Source organism: Dasypus novemcinctus, chromosome 8 (genome assembly GCF_030445035.2).
Source record: "Dasypus novemcinctus isolate mDasNov1 chromosome 8, mDasNov1.1.hap2, whole genome shotgun sequence".
In the NCBI taxonomy this organism is placed as follows: Eukaryota; Metazoa; Chordata; class Mammalia; order Cingulata; family Dasypodidae; genus Dasypus; species Dasypus novemcinctus.
The window spans coordinates 34,164,983-34,172,749 of record NC_080680.1 but is presented as its reverse complement, the minus strand read 5'-3'; the positions used below and the strand labels follow the sequence as shown (position 1 = coordinate 34,172,749).

Sequence of the window (7,767 nt, the reverse complement as noted above, 5' to 3'; positions counted from 1 at the left end):
CTTGATGGAAAAGGCCTAGATCTCTTTGAAGAGACTGTTGATAGCAGTATGGATTCTAAAGAGACTTTTTGTGATGCCTTAGAAATAAATGATGAAACTATTAAAAACTGGAGAAAAGGTGATCCATGTTTTAAAGTTGCAGAGAACTTAGCAAGATTAACTCCTGGTGTTTTATGGAAGGCAGAATTTGAAAATGGTGAGCCTGGGCATGGAGCTGAAGAAATTTCCAAAGTAAATCTGGAGAATGTTGTTTGGCTTCTGCATGCAGCTTACTAAAAAATGCTAGATGAGAGATATGCTGAGGACTGAACTTTCAGGTACAAAGAAAACAGAAACTGATCCTGGAAATTCCAAGCCTCTAGAAATCAAGCTCCCAGATGATAGTGCCCCATTGGAGAACTTAACTAAACTTGGAACTTGTCAATCAGGATTGAAGATGCAGTAATCTTATGGCTTGGACCCTGTTTCTTGAATGCTAAACCAAGAAGATTTTTGAGAGAACTGTATGAACAAAACCACTGTCAGCTTGGACTAAAAGGGACATGGAAAGGAGAAATTGAAGGGGAAATGACTTCAAAAGGAAAACCATGGAAGCTGATATCTGGAATTAGGACATTACCTTGGGCCAAGAAAGAAACCCCATCCATGTGTACAGAGGGTTGAGTTTGCACCAGCAGCTGAAGAGGGTAGATGTTCCTGTTCAATGTTCTGGGAGAGTTTTGCCACCCCAGGGTACAGAGAAAGTGGAGCACATTCCTCAAGGATTAGGGCAGTTAAGGTCAACACTCCACAGGTCTGAGACCTGTCCCCCAAAGGTCAGGGAAGTTCAGGTAGTCAGCTCATTGCTCTCAGAGGGTTAAGCCTGCATGCCAAAGGTTAGGGGGAATGTTGTCTTCACATCACTGTCCTAGAGGGGTTAAGACTCTAACTCAAAGATTGGGTAAGGTGTGGCAATCACCCCAACACTCTTGGAGGGTGAGGTCTGGAGCTTGGTCTATACCCAAATGCTTGATGAGGATGGAACCAAGAAAATGGCCATTGGGCAAGTGGGTAGAAAGGGTGGGTCCCCATAGGGCCCCAAGGAGAAGAAACCATCAGCTTAAGAATGACTCTCAGACTGAAATCAAATAATCAAATGGAGGCTCACCTGCAGGTTTACTGAAAAGTAGAGGACTCATGACTCATGTTTCCCTCCCAGTTTCTCCTTATAGTAATGAAAATGTTTATCCTTTGCCTGTTCATTTGTGTACTGGAAGTAGATGAATTGTTTTGTAAGTTTCAGAGGTCTATAGCAGATAGAACTTTGCCCCAGCACAAACTGCATTTCTTTAAATTGTTTGTGATATGATTTAGTACTTGCATTGTAACTGATTTAAGGTTTTTTTTAATATTGTAATGCCTTTTTGGAATTCAGAGGGTAGAGTGTAGCAGCTTGATATTATTGATGAATTCCAAAAAGAAATAATGGATTATGTTTGTAAACTGGTCTTTCCCTTTGGGCATAGGAGATTGTATTGATTACTTAATCAAGTAAAACTCTTGGGAAGAGGACTTGGCCCAGTGGTTAGGGCGTCTGTCTACCACATGGGAGGTCCACGGTTCAAACCCCAGGCCTCCTTGACCCATGTGCAGCTGGCACACGCACAGTGCTGATGCACGCGAGGAGTGCTATGCCATGCAGGGGTGTCCCCCGCGTAGGGGAGCCCCACGTCCAAGGAGTGTGCCCTGTAAGGAAAGCCGCCGAGCGCAAAAGAAAGTGCAGCCTGCCCAAGAACGGTGCCTCACACACGGAGAGCTGACATGACAAGATGATGCTACAAAAAAAAGAAACACAGATTCCCATGCCGCTAACAACAACAAAAGCAGACAAAGAACACGCAGCAAATAGACACAGAGAACAGACAACTGGGGGGGGATAAATAAATAAATAAATAAATAAATATATATATATATCTTTAAAAAAAAATTCTTATATCAGTAGGGTGTTGAGTACCCACAGATAAAAGGCATGGCAAAGGACAGAGTTGAGGGCTTTCAATGTGGGAGTTTTGATGCTGGAGCTTTGATGTTGGAGTTTGAAGCTGAAGCCATAAGCTGGAGCCTCAGGAAGTAAGCACACAGAGGAAAGAGAAGTAAGACGCAGGAAGGAAGGAACCCAGGAAACACTGAACCCTCGCAGACTTCAGCAGCCATCTTGCTCCAACAAGTGAAAATAGACTTTGGAGAGGGAAGTAACTTATGCTTTATGGCCTGGTATCTGTAAGCTCCTACCCCAAATAAATACCCTTCATAAAAACCAACCAATTTCTGGTATTTTGCGTCAACACCCCTTTGGCTGACTAATACAATAGGTAAGACAGTGAGCAGGTGCAACAGGCAGGCACAGTAAGCTGATGCAGCAAGATGACACAACAAAGGAGACACAAAGAGGAAAAACAATAAGAGATACAACAAAAGGAGGGTGCTAAGGTGGCTCAAGCAATTGAGCACCTCTCTCCCACATGGGAAGGTTCCAGGTTCAGTTCCCAGTGCCTCCTAAAGAGAAGATGAGCAGACACAGAGTACACAGCTAATGGACACAGAGATCAGACAGCAAGTACAAACAATGGGGAGGTGGGGATAATTAAATAAAATAAATCTTAAAAAAAAAGAACAACATAACTACTCTGAAAAGAGGGATGAAGAAAAAAGAAGCAAGTAAGTTTGGATAACTGAAGGCTAAAGACAAAAAGAACTCTACACATATACTTTTCTCTAGTCAGTAAGTCTTTTTACAGAAGTATAGATTAGCCATTTTAAAACTATGCTGTGTATATTCTAGGATTGAGCAAATAAATATATTGTGGATAAAAAAGCACAGGTTTCTCACTGTTGCAGAAAAGAGTTACAAATAAGGAAAAAGGGAAAGTTAGATCAAACCCTGTGCTGTTGGGTTGAAATTGGAAGTATCAGTATGAAATGTTTTGTTTTCTAAAAAATATATACAGATAGATGTAGAGATAGATATAGGTGTTAAAAGAATATATAATTCTCCCCACCTCCCCTGCTCGGATAAAATATATCCCCCTCCTTCCTCCTAATGTCTGCCTCTCTCTGAGACCTCTTTTCCCTTGGCCTCAGGGGGATATGGAAAGAGCCTTGTCACTCCCCTCATATCACCAGACCTTTGTCCCAGCCTCTGATGACTTTTTATCCTCCCACCTGCCTCTTCTTTTGCTCTTACAAACTGGCGTAGGGGTCGTGCTGGGTGATGATGGTGCTGCAAAGTCAATTAAGTTGCCTCTGATTCCTCTTATTAAACCTGGAGTAGGACTCCAAACAGCGAGCCGTGACCTGCAGAACAGTTTTTCCTGGCGGGGCAGTGGGGTTTGTGAAGGAAGCTATGGCTACAGATTCCCCTAGAAGACCCAGTCATTGTCCTGGGGGAGTTGTGGTTCGCCCTCAGGCTGCCACAAGCAGTCCTACGTGGGAAGAGAGCCCCAGGCTAACAGTGGGACACCTCTAACAGAAGAAAAAGAGAAAATAGTCTAGTCAGATTTGAAAATGCTGATTTAAATGATACATCAAGAAATCTGGAATTTCATGAAATACAAAGCATTGAGAGTGAGCTACCTTTCCTGATGATGATTGGCTACAGTGATGGACCACAGGTTTGGAGCATCCGTACCTGTGGGGAAGCCCAGGAGCTTTTCTCTGTTCCATGTGGCCCAGGTAGAGCTGCTAGACTCTTGCCTGCTCCACTTTTTGGTGCTGAAAAGTGTGAGCACCTTTTGCTGAAGTAGGGCCTCTCCTTGGTGTTTGTAAGAGCATTGGATCTTCTGGAAATGGTGAAGGCTCTTAAAAGGAAAAAAAGAAAAAGAAAAGAGGAAAAAAAGGATGGGTTCTAAAATCGACTGAGGTGATGACAGTACAACTCTGTGAAGAAAAAGAAAACCACTGAGTGCCCACTTTGAGTGGATTGTACAGAACATGGGGATGGACTGTGGTTAACAGGACAAATATGAGAATGTTCTCTCAGGAACAACTAAAATATGTATAATAATAATACAGAGTTAATAATTGGGTGGGGTGGGAGAAAATAAGCCAAATGTAAGATATAGGCTATAGTTAGTAGTAATATTTGACAATGCTTTTTCATAGTTTGCAGCAAACGTTTCACAACAATGCAAGGTATTGGTGGTAGGGAGATGTATGGGAGGCGTGTATGAGGATATGCATGTTTGTTTTGTAAGTTCATAACTATTACTACACACCTGTTTATGAATGTTCATGTGTGAGTAATATACTTCAGTAGAATTTTATTATCAAAAAAAAAAGGAAAATAATAGCCTGATGTGGGGGTAAGACTCCTTATCTTACTATTAAAGACAACAGGAGACTTTTGAACAGGCTGAACTTCTCAGCTCAACCATCTGCCCATAGCAGGTGCTCAATAACTGTCATGAAGAATGCTGACAGAGTGCAAATAGGTGCCAGCATTTCTCTCATTTCCTTGTCGGGTGTGGCAGGTCCTTACCAGCTGTTTCACATGTACTAGTGGAAAATGAAAATTTCCTAAATGATGAAGTTTGGGATGAAAATAGCTCCTAAGAAAACACATCTATGTTATACAACCCTAAAGTCAAAAAAAAAAAGCGAGGGAGGTATAGAGTTCTGTCAGTGAGGAGGACCTAGGGGCAATGACACCCCAGTATCAATGAGCACCTTGTGTCCACATCTTCATTTCTAAATATAATTCTCCAATAAAGGATTCAGGGCTCTTTGGAGAAATGATCCCAGGATTGGGACAGAAAACATACAAGAGGAACATTGGTGACAAAATATCTAATGCTGTAACATCCTGTGCCAGAAGGTAAAGAAGTGCTAAAAATGATGACATCTGAATTGGTTTTCTATTTTTTTTTTTGCATGACAAAGAATCTTTACTTTTAAATGATTACCAGTACATTAAGCAATAACATATAATAAGTCTTGAATTCTATCTAGTAATTTTTATTAAAAGAAACTAAAAGCGGCTCAGTTATTCTAGTATTCATTGTTCAAACTCTTAGCCAGAAAGGACTTCTTTAAGGTTGGCTGTTGCTTCACACACGTTACAAATGACTATTTACTACTTTTTCATAGATAAAGCCCCTGACCTTTAAGAAAGCCTTAGGGAAACAAAACATTTAACCCCTTTCTTTCTTTAAATGTGGTTTTTGGTACTAGATCTAAGAAAGAAAAAGTCAGTATTGACACATCTGTAGCTTGAGCTAAATGACAAAGGAAATCAGACAACATATACCCATTAAATTTATAAGAAACAGGAGGTAAAAACATGAAATTCTTTGGATAAGCTCTAAGTCTATACAAAGAACCTAGGTCTGCTACTCTCTAAAAAGTGAAAGGACCTACTACATAATATACAGAAATAAGTTAATGCCTTTCCCCAAGAATATAGCTCTAGCTTTGCTAAAGCTTCACATTCCATGTGAAGGCATCTAAATTGCCCACCCATGGAACAGACACTCCTTCTCCCCTATCCATTTATGCGGTAGTTTTCATGGATTTCTGGTCGGATGTCACAGACAAAGGCCAAGAGATTATCCAGAACTTCATCCCTGTCCTGCTGGAAGTAGTTCTGGAGGACGGTCATCTTCTCCTGGGTCTCCTCCACTTCAGTGCTACAACTGCCGTGGGATCCCAGAGCCGCAGCTTCCTTGGCCTTGAACTCCTTCTCCCTCTGCAGGCGGTACTGTTCAGTTTCAGCCTGAGCTGCTTCTTTGGCCTGCTTCAGCCTCTGGTTCTTTCGCTTGCGAGCCTCGGACACCTACTCAGCAGCGCGCTTCTCTGCCTGCAGGAGCTGCTGGATTCCCTGTGACTGAGAAGCCATGGCAGCAGGGACTCTCCAGGCCCAGGCCAGTGGCCTAAAAGGGCTCGCAAGGCCCCCCGGGTCAGCTGACCCAGCCGCCCAAGCTGAATTGGTTTTCTATTGTTGCATAATAAATTACCACAAAATTAGTGACTTTAAAAAAACATACCCATTTATTAGATCTTGGCTCTGTATGGTGTGGCTGGGTTCTTGGCTCAGAGTATCACAAAGCTAAAAGTAAGGTGTTGGCAAAGCTATGTTCCTTTCTAGAGGGTCTGGGGAAGAATCTATTTGCAAACTTATTCAGGATCCTGGCTGAATTTAGATGATCCCTGAGGGTGTAGGACTGAAGTCACTATTTTCTTGCTAGCTGGCTGCCAGGAGTCACTCTCAGCTCCTAGAAACTGCTCTCAGGTTCTTGCCACATGATTCCCTCCATCTACAAAGTCAATGGGAGAGTTTTTCTCATGTTGAATCCCTCTCACATTTTCATTTCTCTGACTTCCTCTGTCTCTAACCTCTGCATCCAAATTAAAAGGGCTCATATAACTAGGTCAGAACTACTTGGATAATCGACTTAAGGGCAACAGGTTTAGAATCTTAATTACATCTACAAAATCCTTCATAGTAGCACCTAATTAGTGGCTTGATTTAATAACTATATGTTACAAGAGGGGCTAGGAATCTTGCAGATCCTTTAAGAATTCTACCTACCACAGGGTCAGATAAAAAGAACACAAGAGTTGACCAAGATAGTGGTGTAAGACACTCCAGGGGTTCCATTCCCCCACAGAGTATTTGAACAACTAGCAAAAACTGGCAGAGCTATCTTCTTCAAAATCCTGGAAAACAGGTAAAGAGTTGCAGTAAATGGGCAAGTGCTGTATCAAGAAAACAGCTTTAAAAACAGTAGGAGAAGTTCATGGTGCCCTTACTGACCCCTCACCTACACCCACCCAAGAGAATGTTGAGCCAGCCTACAATCCCATTGCAGGTCACTGACCCTGTTCCAGAAGAAACAGAATAAGCCCTATGGTCATACTGGAGTGCCTGAATGTTGCTGCCAATCAACCGGGTGTGAGTTTGAAAGATGGAACTAGGAAAAACATGTCAGGCTCACCCTCCCAGAACTTGCTCTGCAGACAGAAGCAGATTGTGGACAACTAAAGCAGAGTAAGAAACAATTAAGTCAGAGTGGGCTGGGGCAAAGGATTACTGGCTTTAAGACATAAAATAGAGCATTTGGAAGGAGGGGAAAATCTATTTCCTAGGGATTAGAGAGGTCATTTGGATTCTTGTGAATGGGGGAATTCCTAAGGCCTTGAGAAAGTACAAGCCCAGAACAAGATGCAGTCTTGGAAAAGGTGGAGAGGAGCCCACACTTAGGCCTCAAACTGATCTTGATAGGAGGGCTAAACTCTAAAGGAGAGAACAAGTCAACACGAAACAAATTGGGAAAGACTGTGAAGGTATTTTTTGTGCTGATTTGTTTGTCTTTGTTAGTTTCTGGCATTTAAAGAGATCTCTGTTATGCCACTAGCTGGATATAAACTTAAGGAAAAGACAGTGCAGGGACTGAATCCCAGAGTTAACACATTAAAATGTTAAAATGTACAGTGTGCAAGAAAAGACAAAGAAATAAATGATGACCCGCTTACAGGAACAAGATAAAAATTCAGAAACCATCAATGAAGAATACCAGATATTGGGCATACTAAAGACTTTCTAAAAAATGATCATTGTTATGCTTAAAAGAAAAGGAAAAAAAAAAACAGAGAGAGAACTAAAGGATAGCAGCAAATGAAGAATTAACAATATTAGAATTTCAATAAAGAGATAAAAGTTTTAAAAGGAACTTAATTGAAAGAATGGAATTGAAGCCCACAAATACTGATTTAAAATTCCCTATACAGTTT

The 7,767-nt window shown here is 41.6% G+C and overlaps 1 pseudogene; it reads right to left on the bottom strand.

The window, feature by feature from the left end:
* Positions 1 to 5,501: 5,501 nt before the first annotated feature.
* LOC101415431 (V-type proton ATPase subunit G 1 pseudogene) lies at positions 5,502 to 5,872 on the bottom strand (annotated as a pseudogene).
* Positions 5,873 to 7,767: the final 1,895 nt, after the last annotated feature.